The 24730-nt window shown below is 46.2% G+C and overlaps 1 protein-coding gene and 1 long non-coding RNA gene across 2 annotated transcripts in view; both read right to left on the bottom strand.

Annotated features, from left to right (window-relative positions):
- The window catches only part of LOC119655458 (nose resistant to fluoxetine protein 6-like), a 111214-nt gene that overhangs the window by 29894 nt on the left and 56590 nt on the right, over positions 1–24730 (bottom strand). The gene's annotated exons all lie outside the window — the stretch shown is intronic.
- Positions 4765–5714, bottom strand: LOC119655459. The gene is made up of 2 exons (XR_005249914.1): positions 5674–5714; positions 4765–5561 (listed from the first exon to the last, which is right to left on the bottom strand). It is a non-coding gene; the product is annotated as an uncharacterized LOC119655459 (long non-coding RNA).

Here is a 24730-nt window from a genome sequence, read left to right as displayed (position 1 = left end):
CAGGTCTTTGCTATTAACGGTGATAGCGTCTGTTTCATTGATGAGTGGGCTAACCTGGCTGATTTGTTATAGAAAACATAAGAATACGTCAAACACAAAAGTACTTGTTAGCTAAGATGCTAATAGTAGCTAATAGTACCCAAAAATTTACAAGAGCCGGAATGACCCCTTCAACGACTCCAAAAGAGAGAGAAGTTTTTGGTGGCGATAAAATAGTGGAGTTTTAAAATCCATCAAAGGGTGGGAAACATTTAGCAAAGCATCACGGCCACCATAAGAGTTTAACTAATCTTCACGAGGCGGAATCGAAACTTTACTGTTCTCACGATAAGCTCGCTCTTGTGAGTTGCCCGGGGAATTTTCGTAATAGAAAAGTCGAGATCGGATTGAAAGAAATCAAAAGATTGGACTTGTAAAGATTTGACTTGATTTACTTTATTTAATTCTTACAATACTTTTTTATTACTCGCGCTGAAGTGATCTGTCTCGCGGTTGGGAACAGAAGAGACCGACTTATTTCCATGCGGTCCTTACTGTCCCAACCAACGGCACTTTTTTACCGCTGGCTCTCCACTTCCCCGGTGCGTTCTGAAAACGCGTGAGTGGAGAGTTTCCACGTTCAGCGCCATCTACCCGTCCGCATCCGCAACATCCGAAATAAATTTTGAATGCTGCAGATCCTGCCGCGCCACATCACTCCGCCCCCAGACGAAACCTAGGGGTTTCGGCGACGGATCCCCGAACTTCGTTCGCCGTTAATCCACAAAGCGGACACGACGTTGCTTCGGGGCGCACACGGGTTTCAGCCTGGACAAAGAGACCGCCTTTTTGTGACCACCGATCTCGAGCTGGAAAAAATGTTCTCCCCGCTCGAGAACGCGGTACGGGCCCTCATATGGAGGCTGCAGCGGCTTCCGGACGGCATCCGTCCTGATCAGCACGTGCGTGCATGTGTCCAGTTCCTTGGGCGAACAAGCAGGTATGGACGAGTGTCGAGTGGGTGGTGGCGCTTTGATGCGACGGAGATTGTCCCTCAGCAGACGCACCAACCCCGACTCCGTGAGACCCGATCTCTTGTCGAAGACCGGATCGCTTGGGAGTCTTGGGTTCTCCCCGTAAACCAGCTCCGCGGGGCTGGCAGCAAATTCCTCTCGGCGGGTTGTACGAAGGCCGAGTAGGACGAGAGGCAAGACTTGAGTCCAGGACGGGTCGTCGCGTGCCATAATGGCGGCTTTCAGCGTCCGGTGCCAACGTTCTAGCATCCCATTGGACTGCGGGTGGTATGCAGTGGTCCGCTGGCGTTTAAAACCCAGGAGTTTGCCTAACTCGGAGAAAAGGGTGGACTCAAATTGCATTCCCTGGTCAGTGACGATCACTGCAGGGACGCCAAAGCGCGGTATCCACTCTCGGCAGAGGGCTTCGGCACAAGATTGCGCCGTAATGTCCTTCAGAGGTATTGCCTCAGGCCACCGCGTGAACCTGTCGATGATTGTGAGGCAATACTTGTAACCGTGCGAGTCTCGCAAAGGCCCTATTATGTCGAGGTGTATTGTGTGGAAACGCTTGGTAGTGCGGGGGAATGAGCCCACTTCTTTCCTTACATGCCTGGAGACTTTACACTTCTGGCATGCGATGCACTCTCTGGCCCAGGAATTGATATCCTTGTTCATGGAGGGCCAGAAGTATTTTCCGGTGACTAACCGGTTTGTTGTCCTGATGCCGGGATGCGCCAAGTCGTGAACTGCGTGGAACACTTCCTTGCGAAATGTGGCCGGAATGTATGGCCGAGGTCCCTTTTCCGAGTCTTCGCAGCAGAGCGAGAGGTTTGAGCCGAAGATGGGCAACTCCCGAAATTTGTATTTGGGGTTGGACTTGAGGCTCTGAAGTGCTGCGTCATCCATTTGCGCCTTGGCAATAGCCGAGAAATCGAGTGAGGCGGGGATGTTGACTTCGGAGACACGAGACAAAGCGTCAGCAACAATGTTGTCCTTCCCGGACACGTGCTGGATGTCTGACGTGAACTGGCTTATGAAGCTCAGGTGTCGAAGCTGACGAGGGGACGCTTTGTCGGGCTTCTGTTTCAAAGCGAACGTGAGAGGCTTATGGTCCGTGAACACTGTGAACGGCCTGCCTTCTAGGGAGAAACGGAAGTATTTAATGGACAGGTATGCGGCGAGCAGTTCGCGATCGTAGGTGCTGTAGTTCCGTTGAGCGGGATTCAACTGCTTCGAGAAGAAGCTCAACGGCTGCCAAACTTGGTCCACCTTTTGGTGAAGGGCAGCACCTACTGCGATGTCGGAGGCATCAACAAAAACGGCTAGGGGTGCATCTTGATGAGGAAATGCCAAAAGTGTAGCATCAGCCAGTTGCTGTCTGGATTTATTGAACGCGCAGACAGCCTCTTCAGACCACACAATCTCTCGTGTGTCTTTTGTTTTGGGGCCAGACAAGTACGCGTTCAAAACGGACTGGTGATGGGCGGCCTTGGGCAGGAAACGACGGTAGAAGTTTAGCATGCCCAAGAACCTCCTCAACTCCCTCACTGTTTTTGGACGCGGGAAGCTTGTGATTGCTTGCACCTTGTCTGGGTCGGGCTGTATTCCTTCAGAGGAAATGGAGTGGCCGAGGAATCTCACCTGTTTTTGAAGGAATTTGCACTTCTCAACGTTTAAGACTAAACCGGCCTCAAGGAGACGTTGAAAAATGCACTCGAGATGGGCTAAGTGCTCAGACTCAGTAGAAGAAGCGACCAAAACATCATCCAAATAGACGAAACAGAAATCGAGGTTTCGCAGGACTGAGTGAATGAACCTTTGAAAGGTTTGCGCCGCATTGCACAATCCGAAAGTCATTCGGGTGAACTCGAAGAGTCCAAAGGGTGTGCATATTGCCGTCTTTGGAATGTCTTCAGGAGCTACTGGGATTTGGTGGTATGCCTTGGCTAAGTCCAAGGTCGAAAAGATGCGGCAATTCGCGAGGTGATGCGCAAAGTCGTGGATGAGTGGAATCGGATATCGGTCAGGAACAGTCTGTGCGTTTAGCCTTCTGTAATCCCCACAGGGACGCCATTCGCCATTTGGCTTAGGGACCATATGTAAAGGGGAAGACCAACAGCTGTTTGAGGGCCTGCAGATACCCTGTTGAACAAGTTGTTCAAATTCTTTCCGCGCGATAGCCAGTTTCTGGGGTGGTAGAGGACGCACCTTTGAGAAAATCGGGGAACCAGTAGTATTTATGTGGTGCTGCACATTGTGCTTTACTGGTTTCGAGAGACTACATTCGGTAGTTATCTGGCTGAACTTTTGGAGGAGTGTCCGAACACGAGAGTCGGAGATGTCTTCCAAAAGAACGGAAAGGTTATTGTCAGCGTGAGATACCATTTGGCCCGACGAATTTAGTTTGGTTGTGGGGTCTATAAGGGACTTATTTTGCAAGTCCACCAGCAACCCATAGTGACACAAGAAGTCTGCGCCTAATATGGGGAAGCTGACATCCGCCAGGATGAAACGCCACGGAAACGTCCTACGCAAGCCAAGACTCACGTCCACTTGCCTGTACCCGTATGTATTGATGCGGGAGGAATTTGCTGCCGCCAGTTTGAGGGGTTGTGGAAATAGTCGATGATGCTGGGGTACGGGAAGAACCGAAACCTCCGCACCCGTGTCGACGAGGTAGTTGCGCCTGCTGAGGGGGTCGAAAATAGTTAGGCGACGTGGCGCTGCGCTCTGGGTGGCCGTCGCCAAGACCCCCCGCGGACCTAGTTTTTTGTGGTAGGCGCGAATTTGCAAGGTAGCGTACATCTTGTCGCTTTGTCTCCGAAGTTACGATGATACCAGCAAATACCCTGGTCCGCAGGCTGTCTTGACGACCTGCTACCCGAACGCCCTTTTCGTGTGGCAGACCGTGAGCGAGCTCGCGGCCTGGCACTCGAACGCTGAGCGTCCAACGTCGCCCGCATCTCGGCCACGCTGGCGGTTAAGGCCGCGATCTCGCGCCGTAAGTCGCCGACCTCATCCGACGGTGGTTGAACGGCCGCTATGGTTGGGCGAACGTACACCTCCTGTACTTGATCGGCCGTTGCTGCTAGTTCCTCCAAGGAACCGGAGACGCATGCTAGGATCGCCTGGGTGCCCTCCGGGAGCCGACGCAGCCAGAGCGACTTGATCAGGTCGTCGCCGATCTTGCTCCCACCCAATTGCCTCATTTCACGAAGCAATTGGCTGGGAGTTCGGTCACCCAACGTTAAACCCGCCAGCAAGTGGTCTAATTTTGCCGACTCGCTTGCCGACAGGCGCCTGATCAACTCGCTCTTGAGCTGAGCATACGATGCCGACTTCACTACGTCGGACACCAGAAGTATGGACTCTTCGTCCAGGCCGACCACCGCGTAGTTGAAACGGGTCGCGTCCGATGTGATACCGGACATTTGGAACTGTGCTTCCAAATGCACGAACCACAGCTCGGGGTTCCGACGCCAAAAAGGAGGAACGCGTACGGCGAGGGCGGTCACTTGAGGGTCCGATGGGCCTGCCGCGTCTTTATTTTCAAACGACATTTTTCCTAACGAGAAGTACGATATTGTGATGCAGACGCGGTGAGTTTATACTGAAACGCGGTGAAATTTACACCGACACGGCAGGCCGCACCCACAAATGCACGCACGAAACGAGAAAAAGAAAACGACGACCGAAGCGGACGCTCTCCAGCGCAGACCAAAAACACCGGGAAAACAGAGAACTTGCGATTTGAAACACCTCAACGCCGTCTCTTGCAGCGGCTTTAATTTTATTGTCACTTTTTCTTTAAATAATATTTCAATTTCAAACAATTATTTTGACAAAGGCTGATGAGAATACGCAAACACTTCTTCAATTGAAAATTTATCGATTTTCCGCTCGGCTGCAAGGAAGCAAGAGTTCCGGAATGCGTTGGCTCCGCTGCTGCTGCTGCTTAAGTTGGGCGGATGACGGCCGGACAGCTCTCCGATCTGTTGATTCCCGGCTCGGGCTGGCGTGAATGCGATAAGCAGTCGCTACTGCTGATCGTTGCCGCGGCTACTCCTGTCCCTGCTACGTGACTCTACCTGCCGTTTCCTTCCTGTGAGTTCCCAGTTCCGCAATTCGACAGTTGATTGACTTGACCGGCCGAGCAACGAGGAAAGGGCGACGAAAATGTCCGCCTGTGGCACTTAGACAGCTCGAGCCGTGGGCGCGCTCGGCTCTACTTGGGCGCGCTGGGTGATTCGCTCGCGATGCGATGACTGAGCGAAATGTTTTCGTACTATCCCCGACGTTGTAGCAACGCAGCGAAAGCAAGACTCGTTTTCGGGCGAGAAAAGTGCCAATCCGTTGAATGTGCTACGCGCACCGGGCTGAAGATCGAGATTTTGGGAAAACACTGCGATCCTTTCTTTGTTGTTTGTTGCGGAGCAACTGGTGGGAACGATTTATTTGGGATCGCTGATGCTGGAGTTCCCAAGGATGCTGTTCTTCGGGGTCACCACTTTAACTAATCTTCACGAGGCGGAATCGAAACTTTACTGTTCTCACGATAAGCTCGCTCTTGTGAGTTGCCCGGGGAATTTTCGTAATAGAAAAGTCGAGATCGGATTGAAAGAAATCAAAAGATTGGACTTGTAAAGATTTGACTTGATTTACTTTATTTAATTCTTACAATACTTTTTTATTACTCGCGCTGAAGTGATCTGTCTCGCGGTTGGGAACAGAAGAGACCGACTTATTTCCATGCGGTCCTTACTGTCCCAACCAACGGCACTTTTTTACCGCTGGCTCTCCACTTCCCCGGTGCGTTCTGAAAACGCGTGAGTGGAGAGTTTCCACGTTCAGCGCCATCTACCCGTCCGCATCCGCAACATCCGAAATAAATTTTGAATGCTGCAGATCCTGCCGCGCCACAGGAGTATCGGGCTAGGTTTTGGGAAGGCCTAGGATAAAAAAAAAGTATAATGGCGTTAGGGGGAAAGAGCCTATCCGAATAGGTGATGTTACCTCAAAAGAAAAAATTGATTAGATACGTTAATCATGCAACAAATTGACTAGACGAAAGTGCAAGTTATAAGAAAAAAAAACCGAAATCAGCATCTGGGGTTGCTTGAGAAGACCATCTCAGCACCTCCCTGGGAGAGTGGACTTCAAAGGAAGAACATCTCAGCTAGGAGGAACCTGACGTTCAAGCCGGTGATTATCATCCTTAAAGGAGGGAGAGGGAACATAATACCGAACTTTTTAATACAGTGAACCCAGAGTTGGAGATTGTCTGAAGAAACTTAAGAAATCAAAGGGTTTAAACACGGAAAACTTTTTACACTAAAAAAAAAAATTTAGGCATGTGGTCACGACCGAATCAAAGGATATAGATAAGATTACTGAAAAGCTAGAAATTTGTGAATGAAATTTGTACTAAACGGTTTTTTTTGGGAAGGGTAGGTGAGTGCATTTACGCACACAGTGGTGGACTCCCGATTCGGTACGTCGTCGGACTACCAACTAAACTCCTCCCCATCGGCAGAGAGTTAGCCTGGAACCGTTTGTCACATTATTTCGGGCTAGTCCCCGAACTCTCCCGGCTTGCGGAGCCTTCAAATCAGGGAATTTCTTTCAGCAACGGGAGGGGAGAGGAGGAAGGGGACTGTAAATTCAAGGAACCCCCTGCCATCTGGCTTCTCCACCGGTCGAGTTCCATCTTCTTATCAACGAGAAGGGCCCGAACGACCCCGAACGTGCCTCTAGTTTCATTTTACCACGAGAGCTGCCACTCGTCTAGAGTGCGTTACCGTTCTTCGTGGGCAACCACCTCCCTTGGCTCATCTCCCTTGCGCTTGTATATGGCCTGATGCTCCTTAGCAAGAAGGGCAACGGGGATCACTACCGCGAACGCCATAACGGCCGGTTCAGAGACAGTGCGGTACGCAGACGCCACCCATAAAGCTCCCCGTCTCTGTACTTGCGCGGGGCGTTTACGATATACCTCCTTGTTAAGAGCGCCAGCCCATACCTCTGCGCCGCAGAGCAGGACAGACTGCGTTGAACTCATCAGGAGACATCGCCTGCTAGAGGTAGGACCCCCAATGTTTGCCATTAGCCTACTTAAGGCCGAAACTCCAGCCGCAGCCTTGTTCGCTGCTGCTTTGATTTGCTCAGAAAAGCTCATCTTTGAGTCAAGAGTCAACCCGAGGTACTTTACTGCTGATTTTGACTTGATTATCGACTCGCCGAACGATATGGAACGCAGGGTCGGAATTCTCCTTTTAGTCAGGATGACTACTTCGGTTTTTTCCAGTTCAAGGTTGAAACCATGAGTAGTCATCCATCCGCTTACCCGTCGCATGAATATGCCGAGTCTGCTTTGCGCGTGTTCGACAGTGCGTCCAGCAACAAGCGCTGCGACATGTACTAAATGGTTTGCGTTACAAAGGAAGGTCTGCAAAATAGGCTGGGTTATATATGGCTTATGCAGTAGAGATCACTGAAGCAATGCTGTAGATGGCCTTATTTTGGTAGCATGGCATCAACATATAGAAGCCTGAGCGATAGATTTAAGCTTTTCAGGAAACGCGGAACCTGTAAATGTTATGGGAGTTGAACTAAGCTGTCAGAAGGACAGCGGGAACTATCTGCATGAGAGCCCTTAACACAGATTTCAGACCATTTATCAGAAAAAATATCGATCCGCCCATAATTAGTAAATTACATCAGAATTATTGAGTTAATAGTTAGATGACAGATCAAACAGTTCATTCAGCTTTGCAGGAGGTCATGGAGCATGCTGCCAGATTAGAAATGTTGAAGGTGGTAGGAACTTGCGTATGCAATTACTATGTCCCTCTTGTCGCAACATTCGCGGATTTTGAGAAGATGCCAAACCTGTTAGTGATGGTGATGAAGGGATACAGCCCCATTCCCCGGCTTTCAAATGGGGTGACCAAAAAACGATTTTTTTCGGCTCAAAGCAAACGTGGGTTTGGATTTGATAATTGTGAAAGTCGGGAGCATAAAATTTTCCGAGGTTCGCAACAGGCATGACAGTTGGTACTTTTTCGCAACCCCACTTAGCCTCATGAAGTTCCAGCATGATATCCTCCGCGGAACATAAAGGGCAAAAGATCGAAATGGTTATAAATAACGGACTTCTAAGCATCGCTGAAAATGGAAGTGGTTTCTACCAGTGACCATGGGAATATAGGTATGGAGGTTGCTAGTCCTATCAAGTAATTTGCATGCGGATGGCGGATGTAACAAATATTCCTACTCTGCAAATTGGGGATGAATTAAGGACCTGTCAACTGCCATGGGTATTTCTGAGCGCTTGCATGATGTTGGTCGAAAATTTTTCCATCGCAGCGACGATACTACAAAATTCGGTAAAGGGTCCTCTACTGTGGGGTGTGATGTATAATGGAGTTCTCGTGCTTCCTGACTCAAAATAGGCCATGATTTAGAGATTTGCAGACGGCTTGGCGTTGTTATGTAGTGGAGATGTTAAGGGTATTGGAGTCATTTTTGGAAAGGGCTAGATCGAATTTTACAAGCTAACCATCAAAGCGGATGTATGTCGTCAAGAAGCTGAGCTTTTAAGGGCTCTTAAAATATGCTTGCCAAAAGGCAGCCAATGTCACTGTGACACCTGCACGAATTTTATCGAATGTAGGCAGGCAGTTAAGCTCGTATATTGGAACAAAACGCAGTATACCTCCTGGAAGGATTGCAATGGCTTCAGCGTAAATTGAGACAAGGCTGAAGTATAATTCCAATCAACACTTTGGGGGAAGTTGTTGGACTTATTGGCAACGAGCGCAGATGCAAGGCGTGCGGAGACGATGCAGTCTTCTAAATACTGGGAGTGTGGTTTGTAAGGGTTTCAGAAAGACTTTTGTTTCTTGCTAAATTTTGTGGTTTATTAGTTTACATTGTTTAGTCTTAAGGCAGTTGGATTTGAGATTACCACCACTCTGTTTACAGATGGCTTTCTGATGGTTCAGGGGAAAAGATTGATCATTTTGAGAGGCAATGGGATTGCCTCCTTGGCGGTATCTTGATCTCTGATATTTCGAGGAGACGGAAGCTAGTTGGATGTCGAATAACATTGAGACTATGAGTTTGAGGCAAAAAGGACCATGGAAATACTAAACTGTAGTGAAAAAGAGGATTAATTCTCTGGGCGACTCCGGAGTAAAACATTCATGGTCATGAGCCGTACAGATGCTATAGGCAACATATTATTTCAAGCCTTAGCATTGAGCGCTCCACGGCAGTATTGTAGCCCATTTCGATCCTGCGCATTTCGAATGGATTGCCGCTTTTCCCTCCTCATTGGCCCATAAGCTGTGCTCCTTCATTGTAACGACGAGCTTCACAAAGCATTGATGAGGGAATGTCAAAAGATATTGATGTTGTAAGTATGCGCTACCGCGTACTTTTGGTATCAGCATACACAAGACAGAATTGAAGAAAATCGGGACTAGGAGGTCTCCATGCTCGAGAGCATTCTGTGCTTAAATTTGATAAGTCTCGCTGTCGTGAACTTACACCCTCGAAATTGATCCCGTCATCCTTACGTTTGTGAGACGAACTAACTTTTTTGGGATGCTAAATTGAAGCATAACCTCACACCTTACGATGCGATCGATATTGTCCTGGCTTAAGTGGACTATTATTTGGTAAATGTCGATGTTGAACTTTAAGGACTTTTGGAGTAGTTGCGAAGAGCTGATCTATTGTTGAGTGCTGCCTCTGAAGCCCTGGTGCTTCCTGATGACATTCTCTGCGTAGGGCTTCAGTCTGCTCCTCAGAATTTAGTGAATACTTTGTAGAGTAATCAAAGCAGTGAGATGGCTCTCTAATTATCGCATGCCAACTTGTCACTTTTTTTTGTAGATTAGACAGATGACGCTTCTACGCCGGGATTTATTCCCCCTTCCACAATTGCTCCATTTGGTGGCTTTCAGTTCGGATTTTCTCTGCAAATTCTTTTTATCTAGCTTGATAGCGGCGAGTGAGGGTAATCACGGGGTTATGTTATACATGGTCCTAAATGGAGCATTACGGGCCCATTGCACCTACACCTCATCGTTGGCAGTTTGCCGGAATGTGATTCTGTTCTCTACTGGCTTTTCCGAGAAACATACACTCCTTCTGTACTGTTCTGCGGCATGTACCATTATTTCTAAAGCGACCCAATTGTCGGTCACTCTGGGTAGGGTGCAGCCAGCAGTGGAGTTTCCCCTTCTTAAAGTATCATTTGTCGGCAGCTACCTCTGCCTTCCCTTTACCGCGCCTACCGTACTCACGTGGTCCGTAACTAATCGGGCCTGACTATACCGATTACATGCCCGAGAAAGGTATTAACAAAGGATTGGAGTCTTTGAATAAATTTGCCTTTCAGTGGTTTGTTAGATTGGGAGGATAGATGTCTGCAAAAAAACTCAGATATAAAACTCAAATCTAAACTAGAGGGCTCAGGCTCTTTAATGAAAACTACTCCAGGGTCCTGAATGAATAAAGATACCTCTAAATGATAGTTTTTCAGCCAAAATGAATAAATATTGGTCTGGATTGAAATTTTTTACCTAACACTCTACAGGTTACATGTAAGTTTTAAAACGACCCCTTTACCCTACAACAAAACCCTCGTTAATCTGCAAGAAGCATTAACCATTTTTTTTTCGGGAGTAGGGTAGGTGAATGCGTTTACGCACAGAGTGTTGGACTCCCGCAACAGCACGCTGGCGGACTACTAACTAAACACCTCCCTGTCATCAGAGAACTAGCCTGGAACCGTTTGACACACTACTTCGGGCTAGCCCTCCCGCTCTCCCGGCTTTGGGAGCCTTCAAGTCAGGGAATTCCTTTTACCAACGGGGAAGGGAGTTGTTAGTTCAGGGAACCCCTTACCGTCCGATCCCTCTGTCGGTCGAGTTCAATCTTTTTCATAGTAAGAAGAGCCCGAACATAATGCGCAATACGATTCCAGCTGCCAGCGCTCTTCAGCATTTCTCTGACAATGGTGTCTGGAGAGAGCTCCCCTGTGTCTGCATAAAGCTGCTGGCGGAGGCCGTCCCACCTCTCGCAAGAGAAAAAGGTGTGTTCAGCGTCATCCGCCACTCTATTGCAGAACACACAATCAGGAGATCGCGCCTTCCCAACCCTGTGCAAGTAAGACTGAAAACCTCCATGCCCACTTAGAAGTTGGGTAAGGAAGTAATCAACCTCATCGTGCTTTCTGTTCAACCATGGGTCTAATTTGTCGATGAGCCGCGCAGTCCACTTGCCGCTTGGCTCATTTTGCCTAGAAAGTTGCCACGCTTTAAGGGTGCGTTGACGTTCTTCACGGGCAACCACTTCTCTTAAGTTTTTGCCCTTACGGCGATAGATAGCTTTGCGCTCCTTGGCAAGGAGGGCAACGGGGATCACTCCCGCAATCACCATCACAGCCGGTTCGGAGACGGTGCGATAAGACGCCACTCGCAAAGCTCCCCGCCTCTGCACTTGAGCGAGGCGTTTACGATGCACCTCCTTGTCAAGGGCATCAGCCCATACCTCCGCACCATAGAGAAGGACGGACTGCGTTGCTCCCATGAGGAGACGTCTCCTAGTTGATATAGGGCCGCCGACATTCGCCATTAGCCGACTCAAGGCCGCGTCTCCTGCTGCAGCCTTGTCCGCGGCTGCTTTGATTTGCTCGAAGAAGTTCATCTTCGAGTCGAGCATTAAACGAAGGTATTTAATCGCTGGTTTTGACTCTATAGTCAACTAGCCGATCGATATGGGACGCAAGGTCGGGATTCTCCTTCTGGTTAGGATGACTACTTGTTTTTTTTTCCAGCGCAAGGTTGAAACCGTGAGCAGTCATCCATCCGCTTACCTGTCGCATCAATATGCTAAGTCTGCTTTGCGCCTGTTCAACAGTGCGTCCGGCAACAAGTGCCGCAACGTCGTCTGCATAATCGACCAGGCGCGACTCTTCGGGCATATCGAGTCTCAGCAGACTATCGTAGGAAGCGTTCCAGAGGTCCGGCCCTAGGATGGATCCCTGGGCTACTCCCGACGTGATTTCCATCCTCCTCTGGCCCTCTAGCGTCTCATAGAACAGGGAGCGGCCTTTCAGATAATCCCTCAATGTCCGCAAGAGATAGCTTGGCACGTGAAAGGAGTTCTCTAGTGTGCCTAGCATATCTGTCCATCTTACGGAATTGAAGGCATTTCTGACATCAAGCATTATGAGGAGCACTATCCGTCGAGATCGGCGGCTGTGTGCCCCGGCTCGATTAAACGCATCTACGACCTCCATAACAGTATCCACTGTAGATTTCCCTGTTCTAAACCCGAACTGCCTTGCGGATAAGTCCCCGGCAGCACAGATCGCTTCAGCGAGTCTACCCCTGATGAGCTTCTCGAGCACTTTTCCGGCCGTGTCAAGCATACACAGCGGTCGGTATGCAGACGGGAGCTCCGGGTCTCCTTTACCCTTACTGATCAACGCGAGTCTGGCCACTTTCCAGCGACAAGGAAAAATGCCCTCCTTCAAGCACGCGTTGAACGCTTCGAGCAGCAATTCTGGCCGTTGGCGGAACACCAGTTTGTAAACTTCCGCCGGGATGCCATCAGGACCTGGCGCCTTCCTGTTTTTCATAGTGAGAACCGCTTCTTCGAGTTCTCCCATTGTGAAAAGGGGGCAATCCACGACGCTTTCCGCGCTATTTACATCAACCCATACAGGGTGTCTGGGGAACAATGCCCGCACAATGCGGTCCATCTGGTCGGTGCTCAATATGCAGGGTTTCCGCAGAGCCCCGATTTTCCGAGTGACAAGCACGGGTCATCATTCACCTCATTAACAAGATTTTGCCAGCCGCGAGCTTTGCTTTTATTTAGAGCGCTGCGGAGTCTCCCTTTTGCTGATCTATATTGTGCCTTTATGTCACATGCCTCCTCGTTGGCGTACAAGCTTTGTGCCAAACGGCGGAGCTTATGACACTCCTTCCGTAGGTCGGCAATTTCCGCCGTCCACCAGTACATAGAAGGCTTGTCGCGCCTGGGGCCTCTCCGGAGCATGGAAGCCTCACACGCCGTCGCTATCAGATTCACTACTGAATTTACGACGGTGTCAGCTGCGACACCGCCACCCCCCGGAGTGCCCCCCAACGCGGCCCTACCTGCTCGGAGAGCTTCGACGAACCTTCCGATGTTCACCCTCGCGACATTCCACACGCAGGGGGAACGTCGTGTTGGTGCTCGCCGGCAAGCAGCGTCAAACACTTCGAACGCAATGTACTGATGATCACTTGCCGAGAAGTCTTCTAGGACTTGCCACCCGTCCATCGATGTTGCCAGAGATTCCGACGCAAAAGTGATGTCAGGAATGCTTCCTTCACAACCTGGGCGCCGAAACGTTGGCGTGGATCCGGTGTTTAAAATTACGAGCCCGGTTCTCGCCGCCATTTCCAGAATCCGTTTCCCTCTGGAGTCTGATTGAGGCATGCCCCATTCAAGAGTCCTGGCATTAAAATCACCGCCAACCAGGATTCGTCCCTCCGTGCTCGAAACGGCGTCCTCCAGAGCATCAAGCCGGCGCTGAAAGTCCGGAATCGACTCATTCGGCGTCAGGTAAACGCTAAAAAACGTTATCCCTAAACACCGGATCCAGACAAATCCGTCCCCCCGGCCTTCGGCAAGAACACGAAGTCGAACGTCGTCCCGAACCCAGATGGCAGCGGTGCCCGATAAGTCGAGATACCATGAGGACGGGTCCTTGTTTCGGTGTTGCTCGCTAATCAGCACTAGATCAGCATTTACTTCCGCAGCGAACTGTGCTAGCAACTGGTGAGCGGTTGCACTCCGGTGCATGTTAATTTGCAAAATGCGGATCATGGCGTTCGCACCCTAGCCCTCTCCAATTCCGTCCCGAGCCCGCAGTGTGTGCGACGCTTTCGCCAGACGCGCCACGATCCCTGCAGAGAACACAACTCTCGCTTTCCTTGCAAGTCTTCGCTTAATGACCCGCTTGGCCGCATCTCCGGCATGCTGTCCTCCTGTCCGGACCCTTGCAAGCTGCTGACGTGTGTCCATAGTCCAGACACCTGTAGCACCATCCGATTCTGATTCTCCCGCTGTTAAGGAGTTTCCTCGCATATTGCTCGGGGACTTCCACCACGGCGAGCTTTTGGCCTCGAGCATTTACAGAGGTAATACCTACCCGGGCATTGGTCACCTCTGGACATTCACGCTTTAGCGCCTCCTCTACTTCGGCCTTTTCTGTGAGGCAGTCAAGATCCCGTATTTCTAGAGAGCACATGGGTTCTAGACTGGAAACAAGAGCCTTCTCCCCCAATAGCCCCTTGACCGCTTCGCAGAACGTGCTCTTGTTGGCCGTCTTTGGGCCCAGTTCGATGAGAACTCCATCACTCCTCGTTTTCCGTATCGAAGACACCTCTGCTCCGTTCTCCTCGGGTTTCATCCTTTAGCGGATTTCACTAAGGACTTCCGCAAATGTCTTGCCTTCCGTCGACTTAATGAGCAGGGCCGACGGTCTAGTCCTTCTTCGTTTCCTCGTTCAGCATTAACCATTAACCATTAAAAATCTTTTATAAGTCAATAGATGACGACGTTAACTGCTTCTTGAATATTATGTAAAATGAAAAATTGCGGTCATCTCTAGTATCCGGAGCAAAACTACGAGTTCATCCATAATGAAAATCTATCTTTCGTTACGGAAATGCCTCCGGTGAGCGGAAATATCTTATACTGTCCATAAGCGGGCCAGGTAAACATCGACTCTACATCTTGTAATGCTATGTAATTCCTTGTCCGATGATGATTGATAAGTATCTTTATGATACATGTTGAAATTTTATGTTAATTCGATATAATTGATCATTATCAATTGATAGCAGTTATAGTATTTTGCAGTCGATCAACGAAATAAAGATAGTTTTTGTATAATTCAAACGACGCATGTACGTTTTTACTTTTGGCAAATCTTTTTTTTGAAAGATTTTTACGATTAGACATGGATTTGTATGTATGAAATCGAAAGTAAGATTTTTATTACATTAAGGTGGGATGATTAGATTCAAACGAATAAAGTGCTATTTTATTGGACAAAGGTTTATTGGAGTTTCCCTTTTCACCTGGTTTTTAATGGTGGATTAGATAATAATGCGATTGTAGGTAGCAGTTCCTTTGAAATATGTGGTAATATTATTTAATTGGTTTGAATTGGCAGTTTCATAGGTGGTAAAATTAATGCTAATCATTTCTTTATTGATTAGATATTTACATTTTTCATTGAGAAAATACTATTGACTACTATTTGTAGTCCCATTAATTGTATTCATTAGCATTCTAAGGGGATTTTTCAATAGTTTTTATGAAAAGATACTTTCTGTTTAATGGTAATATCGAATATATTACGATTTATTGTTATGGAGAAAGAGGCGTAGCTTTTGTTTGACAAAATTTCTAATTTGGATATTTTTCTTTCACTTTGGCTTCTTTCAGAATATGTGTAGTGAATTTATGACTGGAGCCAAGTGTTATTACGAAATCAATGTAGATTGGGGTCCATTGGGAGCGAAGTTGAAGATATAAGAGGTTTTGTTGTGTTATCAAGCATTGAATTTCGGCTATTGTAATCAGTTCATTCCCTTCTTTTTCGGGTAAAATTAAAAAAAAATAGTGATGAATAGTGATGAAGGGAATAAGTGGTTCCCGAAATATCGCTATATGCGAATAAAATAAATAAAACTAGTGAAAAAGCAAAAACCATCTAATTATTTCAGATAAAAAAATGTTGTTGTTTGAGCGGCATTCTTACGGTTCTTCAGGTAGGAGGACATGAAAATTCCAGTAAATCATCTAATAGATTAAGGCGGGGAGGGGGGTCCTCATACATGTTAAAGGCGGGTATACATTTTTTTTCATCGAATATAGTCATGTTGGGTATCAAATGAAAGGATATGATTTGTGCTTTTCGATGCCGCTCTTAGTTTTGACATTTGCGAGAAAGGTGAGGAGTGAGGGAGATCGAAAGATATGATTTCATTTATAGACCCATTCACAGAAACTACCCAACCGAAAAATCCGAAGTTGCATGATGCATGTTATGTTTGATCAAAGTGATACTATTACTAACGAGTTACAGTGGTTCAAAGTTGACTTTACCGTGTAAATTTACTGAAGCTAAATATCAATATCACACTACAGTGGGGAGTTTGACATGCTAAATACATATACACAATGGGCTTCGTACAAATGGGATAATTCTACACTCAAATATACTCACAGGAGAAACCCGAGCTTCCCGTTTCGGCACTTGTCCACTGTTTAGTATCCTTATTGGATCAAAACCATTAATACACATATTTTCGATGTTAATTTACAAATTATCATTTTTATTTGTTTTGATAATTTTAATTAAAACCTCTTCCCATCTTTTAAATTTCCTGAACACCCAACACTCATTTAAATATTTCCAATTGTAATACAGATATTTCGAATATTTCAAAATGATCAACAACTTCTTTCCTTGTTGTTGTTTTTACCAAGAATTTCATGATCACGCTTTATATTAGCAAAAGCATGTTAAGCTTTTGTCTCGAGCAGAATCGCTAGAGTCTTTTCTTTGTTCTTTTGTTCAGGATTTTTGTTCTTGTCGGTTGGAGGAGTTGATGTTACGCGGCTGTGAGTGAAGGAATTTGTCGAAGACAGCGTTTGAGGTGATAGACTACATAGAGTTCATATTGGAAGAATTTAGTGGGGATGGATAGTTGAGATTGGACTCGGTGCAGTTTGAGGAAGTGCTGCTTTGGAAAGAAAATGAAATGAAGTCGAGTTTTAGGAAGGTAGAAATCACAAAACCTGACGCGTTTTAAAAATAAAATAAAGCGAAATTTAGTCAGTTTCTGGGAAATAAAGTGAACTGAACGCGGACGCATTTTGTACACTCAATATTTTTCTTTTCTTTTTGGGAGTGCGGTAGAGGCGGTTGTCGTTACCGTACTGTTGGAAGTTTCGGCGCGGTTGGAACAAGTTTTGTGCTTGGAATGCAGTTGTCGCACAGAATCTACATGACAGTTTACTCTTACTAGTCAGCAAATCTGACTCATGCCCTGACACATTAGCCTGGCCACTACCCTCATTTCGCTATTGTCCTCTGTTTTAACACGGCCGTCTTCTTCGACGTCTTCCTTCGCATTCTGCGATATCGAGCTTCCAAAGTTCGTTTGGAGTGATTTCGGGACCCTTCTTTCATTTTTCATTTCTCCTCCCTCAACAAACAAAGGGTCGTAAATTTTTTTTTGGGCGGATGATGCCAAGGAAGGGTGGAATCTCTAAGGGTGCGCCTTCTAGATATTTGAGGCAGGATAAGCATCGGTTGTGAATGTAATTCGCCATCGTACCCGATGGCAGCGCTGGGGCCTCGGGTTTTTACCACTTCACTCGAGGGCTCGAGTCGGACTTTTTTTTTAAACTTATTTCCACTTTTAGCTTCGTGTCTACTTTCCGTTGGTGCGACATTCTCTGTTTTTTCACGTGATGACAGGAACCATCAGTTAAAGGGTGTGTGAAATTTTGCAAAATGACACGTGAAGACCAAACTGTCTAAAAGTTACCCCCACATTACCGGCACAGAAACGAGCATATCGGCAAAAGAGTTTAGTGTAGTCTGAGGGTGATATATGTACGTTGCCGATAGGGGATTGTTGTTGCGAGAACAGGGATTCCAACTCATCCTAATTATAGTTCAAAAAATTATCCATCAATCGGGACCGTTTAGCAAAGGTATCTATCTATGCATTCCCTGTAGTAAGTTCAATAATTTCAGAAACAATCCATACCTAAATTAAACTCATCATAAATAACAACTTCATCAATTTACATCTCTCTTCTTTGTTGTTAATTTTCCTTTCATTTCAAGAAAATTACATTGAAGACATGAAACGATAATTTCCGCTTTCAAGTTCATGTACCATTCATGAAACGGATGCACGTAAACAATTGAAAGCAACATAATCTCCATGGATCCATGTATCACATTCACTATGATGAGTCTGATGGGCTTCAGGTGCTAAGGAGCCATAGTTGAGAATATTCAGAAAATGGCTACATCAAAAGCACGCACTAAATGAAGTAATGGAGTTTAGATTGGAATGGAAAAAAGGGAAAATGCCGGTGATTAAACGTAAGTAGTTCTGTTACATGAAATTATCTAATGTTGGTAGTTTACTAAATGGTAAGTTTCATAAGTAGATAATCTATGAGAAATGCATGAGAGGTACTTTGGTTGTAACTGCAAATTTAATCTTAAGTAGTGAAAGGTCAAGACAAGTTGCCAAGACCTAGTAGACACTCTTGAAAATGGTTGTATTAAATTTGGAGTTAGCGCACTGATTATGTGTTAGGTAATAGGTGATATTAGTTGATTGAAATTGTAGTCCTTTTGCTATGAACTCTAGATAGGTATTAGTTAGGTCAAAAGGATTTCGATTCAGTGGAGCTAATCCACCATAGCTTTGGCGAGCGTTCCTGGCACGTGCCAGATTCGTTTAGCTGCGGGATTGGAGGTTGCTTGTGGCTCTCTCCACTGAGTAACATAAAGGTCCTATCATGGGTGATCAAAGCTTCAGGGTAGGCCTTCATTGCTTCTGTAGACTGTGTCTACTAAGAGCGGATTCGTGAAGGCTATAGTGAGGTGCAATAGGACATTGTCTGCAATCACATTTTCTGAGAGGACTGAAGCTGAGCATACAATACGGGATTATGATTGATGCTTAGGGGATTCGAATACTTTGGCTCAAATCAATTGGAGAAGACTATGATTTTCCTGGCAAGTTCTATACGGGAAACGTGGTTATCCCACTGGGGTCATTAAAAAAAGCCTTAAAGTATATATTCAGCATAAACACAATGAAAGCAAAATCGGTTCGTCAATTAGTTCTGTCACAGTGGATTTTTTTGATGCGGACGTGTTTTAATCGTAATGGCATTGAGAACGTGCCAGTGACACTTACGTAACTTCACATATGTTTAATATATTGGCAACCTGGATATTTGCAAGTTCACTTTTAATAGATGAGCAGCTAGTTGCCATTAATGGTATGACTTTATGGCGACAGATCTTATCGCCGCAATAGTTAAGCTATGGTTAGTAGCGCGGTAATGGAGTATTTAATTCCAGAATTTCTACCAATTTTATTTGCAAAACGACATATTTTTGCTTTCAAGATAATTTAGTTTAAATCTGATTATGGTTGCCTTGAAGAGTATGGTTTGTTTTATGTTTGTGTAAGAAACTTGAGATGCTAACCCATCAGCCAATAAAGGTTATTAAAAGCCTGGCCACCATTTTTTAATGAAAAGTTTGACTTTATGGCTGTCCAAACATGAGCGGGGCGGGGGTCATATTTCTCCTAATTTCTAATCGCTCCTCCTCTCCATCTGATCCCAAAGCCTAACGGTGAACGGGTATCTTGCGAAGATTATAGACGCATGAATGCTTGACGATTTCGGACTGGTACCCCATTCCACTTATCGAAGACTTTGTGCATTATTTACCAAACTATCGTGTTTTATCGATCTTGTGTCTTGCAAGGCCTACCATCAAATCCCTGTAGCTTCCGAGGATATTCCAAAGATGGCAAGTTGAACACTTTTTGGACTCTTCGAGTTCGCAGTTTCGCAGGAGGTTGTGTAGTCTCCCGAAACTGTCCAAACGTTCGAAACCCTCAACGTAAAACGGGTAGACGCAAAATTTTTCGTATTCCATCAACACGCCTTAGATATCGCAGTAGGCGCTACCCTTTACCAGAGGGTAAATCAAAGCTGGCAATCGTTAGGTTTATTCTTCAAACAGTTGAAAACTGCTCGACGAAATACAGCGCCAGTGATCGTGAATTATTAGCCGTGTATTTGAGCATCGAGTACCTCCAATATCCCCTTGAAGGCAGACCGTGCACTTGCTCAGAGGCCATAAGCCTGTGACTTTTGCCTTATGACAAAAGCCCGACAAAGCGTCCCTTCGCCAACTTCGGCACCTAATCTACATCATCCAATTCACATTGGACATTCGGCGTTAAAAACTATTTAGTCGATGATGCTTTGTCCTGGATATTCGAGATCAATATCCAGCCGCAGTAGGTAAGGTCTGTTCAGTAGCCATATTATTTCGTGTACCAATATTGAGTGCTTAAGCCAGAAAGCACGATCGTCAAACTTAGTGTCGATACGCCACTTAACAATATTAGATCCTTTGAGGAAGCGATTACCTGATCGACACAAGCGGAGACGTCTCAGTTCTCCCGGTATAGCGGAATCACAAACTGATTTCGCAAAAACTCAAACTAGCGGAGGCAAATTCTTCAACTATATACACTTACGGCTAAAGGCAATTGGACATAAGTGGACCTGCAGAATAGGTCTCTTATAGATCCCGTAACTTCGTTTAGGTCTTCAGGTAACCTTGCTAATTGCCGTGTTTTCACGACCTTGGACTTAGCCAAGGCATACCATCAATTCCCTGTTTCTCCAGAACATATTCCGAAAATGGCAATATGTACACACTTCGGACTCTTCGAGTTCACACGGATGCCTTTTGGTCTGTGCAATGCGGGGCAAATTTTTCAGAGGTTCATCTGCTTTGTCGTGCGAAACCTTAGCTTTTGTTTCCTGTACCTGGATGATGTTTTCGTCGCCTCTTCTTCAGAGTCTGAGCATTTGGAACATCTCAAATGCATTTTTCAACGTCTCCTTCAGGCCGGTCTTGTGCTTAACGTTGAAAAATGCAAATTCCTTCAACAGCAGGTGAAGTTTTTAGGCCGCATGGTTTCCCTTCAGGGAATCTAACCGGATCCAGACAAGGATCCAGACAAGGTTCAAGCCATAGTAGACCCACTACCCACTACGAGCATGTTAAACTTCTTTCGTCGTTTCTTGTCCAAAGCCGCACAACATCAAACGATCCTCAATGTCTACTTATCTGGAGCCAAGACAAAAGACTCACGCGTGATTGCATGGTCTACGGAGGCCGTCCAGGCTTTTGAGCTACCCAAACGACAGCGGGCTGACGCTACACTCCTGTCATTTCCTCAAACAGATCCACCCCTTCGTCGATGTCTCAGGCATCGCAGTAGGTGCTGCCTTTCACCAAAAGATGAATCAAATTTGCAGTGATTGACCTTCTTTTTCAAGGAATTGAATACAGCTCAACATAGCTGCAGCACCTATGATTCTCTACAAGCGTCTTACTTTCGCATTTAAGCAGAGGCCCGACAAAGTGTCCCCTCGCCAACTTCGGCACCTGAGCTTCATAGGCCAATTTACTTCGGACATCCAGGACGTGTTCCGCAAGGATAATGTAGTTGGAGATGCTCTCACATGCGTATCAAAAGTTTAAATCCCTGCCACGGTCGATTTTTTGGCAATCACCGAGGCTGAGAAGAATGTCGCAGGACAACAGCGACAAATACCTCCGAAATAGTCTGCGAGACCTCTGAAAAGGGATCTAGGCCATATATTTCGCAAGGAAGTATTCCATACAGTACACGATCTTGCGCACCCAGGCATTCGAACAACGAATTGGCTTGTCACTAATAACTATTTGTGGTCATCAATGAATAAAGATGTTAACTCCTGGGCCAGACAGTGCATCGCGTGTCAGAAGTGTAAGGTCACCAAGCAAGCACAGAGAGAGGTAGGTTCATTCCCTCGGTCTACAAAGCGTTTTTATACGGTCCACATCGATATTATTGGCCCCTTGCGAGATTCGCATGACTTTAAGTATTACCTTACAATTATCGATAGGTTCACGCGGTGCCTGCAGCAATCTTTGTGGCCGACATGGTGTCCAGGTTAAAGCCTTTTATTTCCCGGGCTTAGGTTTGGGGGAAAATGGTGCACGGCGAGTGATATTTGATCTGCGCTCCAAAAGTTGCCGGCCCAGTAGTCGGGTTTACCGCTGAAAGCCAGTATCAACTTGAGGGTGGAGTAGCGTGGAGCTGTGAGCTGGTTAACGAGGATTCGTCCGAGCTCCGCACCAGAATAACATAATTCACCACGAAGTGAAACTCTTCCGCCTGGGTGGCTCGCCTACTTGATGGTAGTGGGGCGACAGTCACGTCTCATTTTCATTTAATAAAATAATCGGAATAGGGTACAAACATCTAGGCTCAAATCTTCACTTCTCTTAAGCTGATCGGTTGGTACCTTCTCCTCCACCTAAAGATGGTCTGAAAAGCATATTGTATTCAACGTGTGGCACAAGTTCGTACTGAGTCTAAAGGTAGTGCTCACTATAAATGCGAAAGGAACTGTATTATTAATTGACTAATTAATTAAAGACAATATTACAGAAAAGTAAATTATCATAATAGTCAATATTGTCTACAGAGGGTAGAGCAAGTAAATGGCATTACGTGTGCTTAAAGTTAAAAAGAAGATTGAACCAAAGGAAGCTGTAGAGGTTTGTAGGACCGGCATAGTCTCGATATCAGGGAGTCAAAAATGTCCATGCTACGTGTACTCCGAGAGGCGATGAGGAAAATAATGTCGGGGTCGCAGAGGATTCCATCAGGCAATTACAGAGTTTGAAAAGGGTACACATATCAAGGAAGATGCAGCGTTGTTGCACGCAAGACAGATTGAGAGTGTGGATCCATGACAGTGGAGGTTCCTTTTGAAAAAGAGGGTGCGAGTGAATTTACGTTGTACAGCTTCAAGTGTGCGACAATCATGGTTGCGGAAGGAGACAAGACTAATTCAAGGATGTTTCTGACAAGGGAGGTGGAGAGTATTAAGGAAGGCTGAATTGAGGTAAAGTCGGAGGAGGAACGTAGGATAAAACCAAACATTTTGGAAGCTCGATTGATGATGGTAATGAAGTGGGAACTAAAATGAAGTTTGTCATGGAAAATTACACCCAGGACATGAACGGAGGTCAGTAGTGGTTGTCCCCCAAGAGAGTAGGGACAGGATGTTGGGGAGAGTTTAAGAGTATAGCACATCCAGTGGCATTTGCTGTCAATCAGAGCCAGCTTGTTAACCGAGCACCAATCGAGATTGAACTGCAAGAGAACACAGTCTAGCGGAGATGAAACAGAGGTAAATAATTGGAGGTCGTCAGCGTACTGCAAACATGGACAGGTGAGGATAAAAGTGAGGTCATTGATAAGAATAAAAATATTAGGGGGCCAAGTATGGAATCTTGGGGAAGAGCAGTGAGAAGAGAGAAGGAACAAGGTGAATGTCCATGAAGTGAAACTTTGCTGAAACCGTATGAGAGGTAGCAAGAAAGCCAAGAGATATGGAATCAGCAAAATTGATGGAACAAGGGAAAGATTGGGTGGGTTACGGGAATAGCGAGTGTCGGAACAAAACCGTTTCAAGTTACCGCGGACAAGACCTCGATGCTCAACGAGTTTTCCGTATGCATTAATTTCACCATCGACTTTACAGCGAAGCGCACAGCCTTGAAATGTGCAGGATCGGCGTCATTCTTTGAAGTTCTAAACTTCTTCCCCAAAGCACGGTCCAAGCCGCTCTTTTTAAGGATCTCCGCGCTGAACCAAGTTGGGTAGGAATAGAGATAAGTATGAGAAGAAGAGACATAACAAGAGAAGAGATCGGATAGAATATTAGAAAACGTGTCAAGAGCTTGTTAAATATATGATCCCCGCTAAGGCCAAGTTGAAACTGTCACGCTTTTCGGAAGTTGAATTTAACTGAAGTACGTACAGTTTTGACGTTGAGTTCAGCATAATATTCAAGTGGGTGGTGATGAGCGTCAATTTTGACATAGGGGGATGAACGAGGAATAGAGAGGGGAGGTTGCAAAGGAAGGGATCTACAGTGCGGCTCAAGACGTTTTTGGAGGTGTTTAAATTCAGGGCGAAGAAGAGAGCAGAAGGGAAGAGTGGAAGACGTAGTTGGAAGCAATAAGAAGGCTACGGCAACTAGGCCGATTGAGGATGGGGAGGTTAAAATCTCAACAGAGGAAAAAAGGGAGGGAAGGGAATTTGTCGCAGTGGGAAACACCCTGCGTGGAGCTCAGAGTAGAGCTTATTACTATCAAGCTATGTTTCAGAAATACAAAGTACACGATGTTGATGAGCCAGCGATTGAAGGCCCCCAGTTTGGTTTTTAAACTTCTTACATTTTGATGAAACAGATGGGCAGTGAACACAGAACTAGTTACATTACCCGCGAGTTGCTACGCTTATACAAGCCTGGAAACAAATAGCTGTTTTGGTGGGGAGGCCACCTTTAACCCAAGATTTTTTTGATTCGCCGAATAACCCGAAAATCTAACGCGATTTCAAAAAGTGACTACTCACGGTGAGGAAAGACACTGGCAAATCGAAGATCTGTGTAAAGTTCAAAACGAGTCAGTAACAATTCTTGCCTAAGCCAATAGTTTCCATCCAATGGTTTGGAGGAGCATTCATTGTAGGTTACTGTTAGTGATAAGTAATTTCAAGGAGAGGAAATTAAATTTTCAAGCTATTCGTTGTCTAAGAACACCAGCCGAAGGAGGACTGGCTTATGGTAAGTTTCGTCGAGGGGGTCCTAACTGCTGCTAAAGTAGATATGTTACAGGTCGAGAATATCACACAAGTCTGGCGTACCTATTTTTCGTTTTACTTGGACATTATCTGATGATAGCACCCATATCAGGCCAAATTGTTTGCGAAGATCAGGCGAAGTACAGTTCCAGCCAGGTG

This window comes from Hermetia illucens, chromosome 4, assembly GCF_905115235.1.
Source record: "Hermetia illucens chromosome 4, iHerIll2.2.curated.20191125, whole genome shotgun sequence".
In the NCBI taxonomy this organism is placed as follows: domain Eukaryota; kingdom Metazoa; phylum Arthropoda; class Insecta; order Diptera; family Stratiomyidae; genus Hermetia; species Hermetia illucens.
This window is presented reverse-complemented; position numbering and strand designations above follow the sequence as displayed.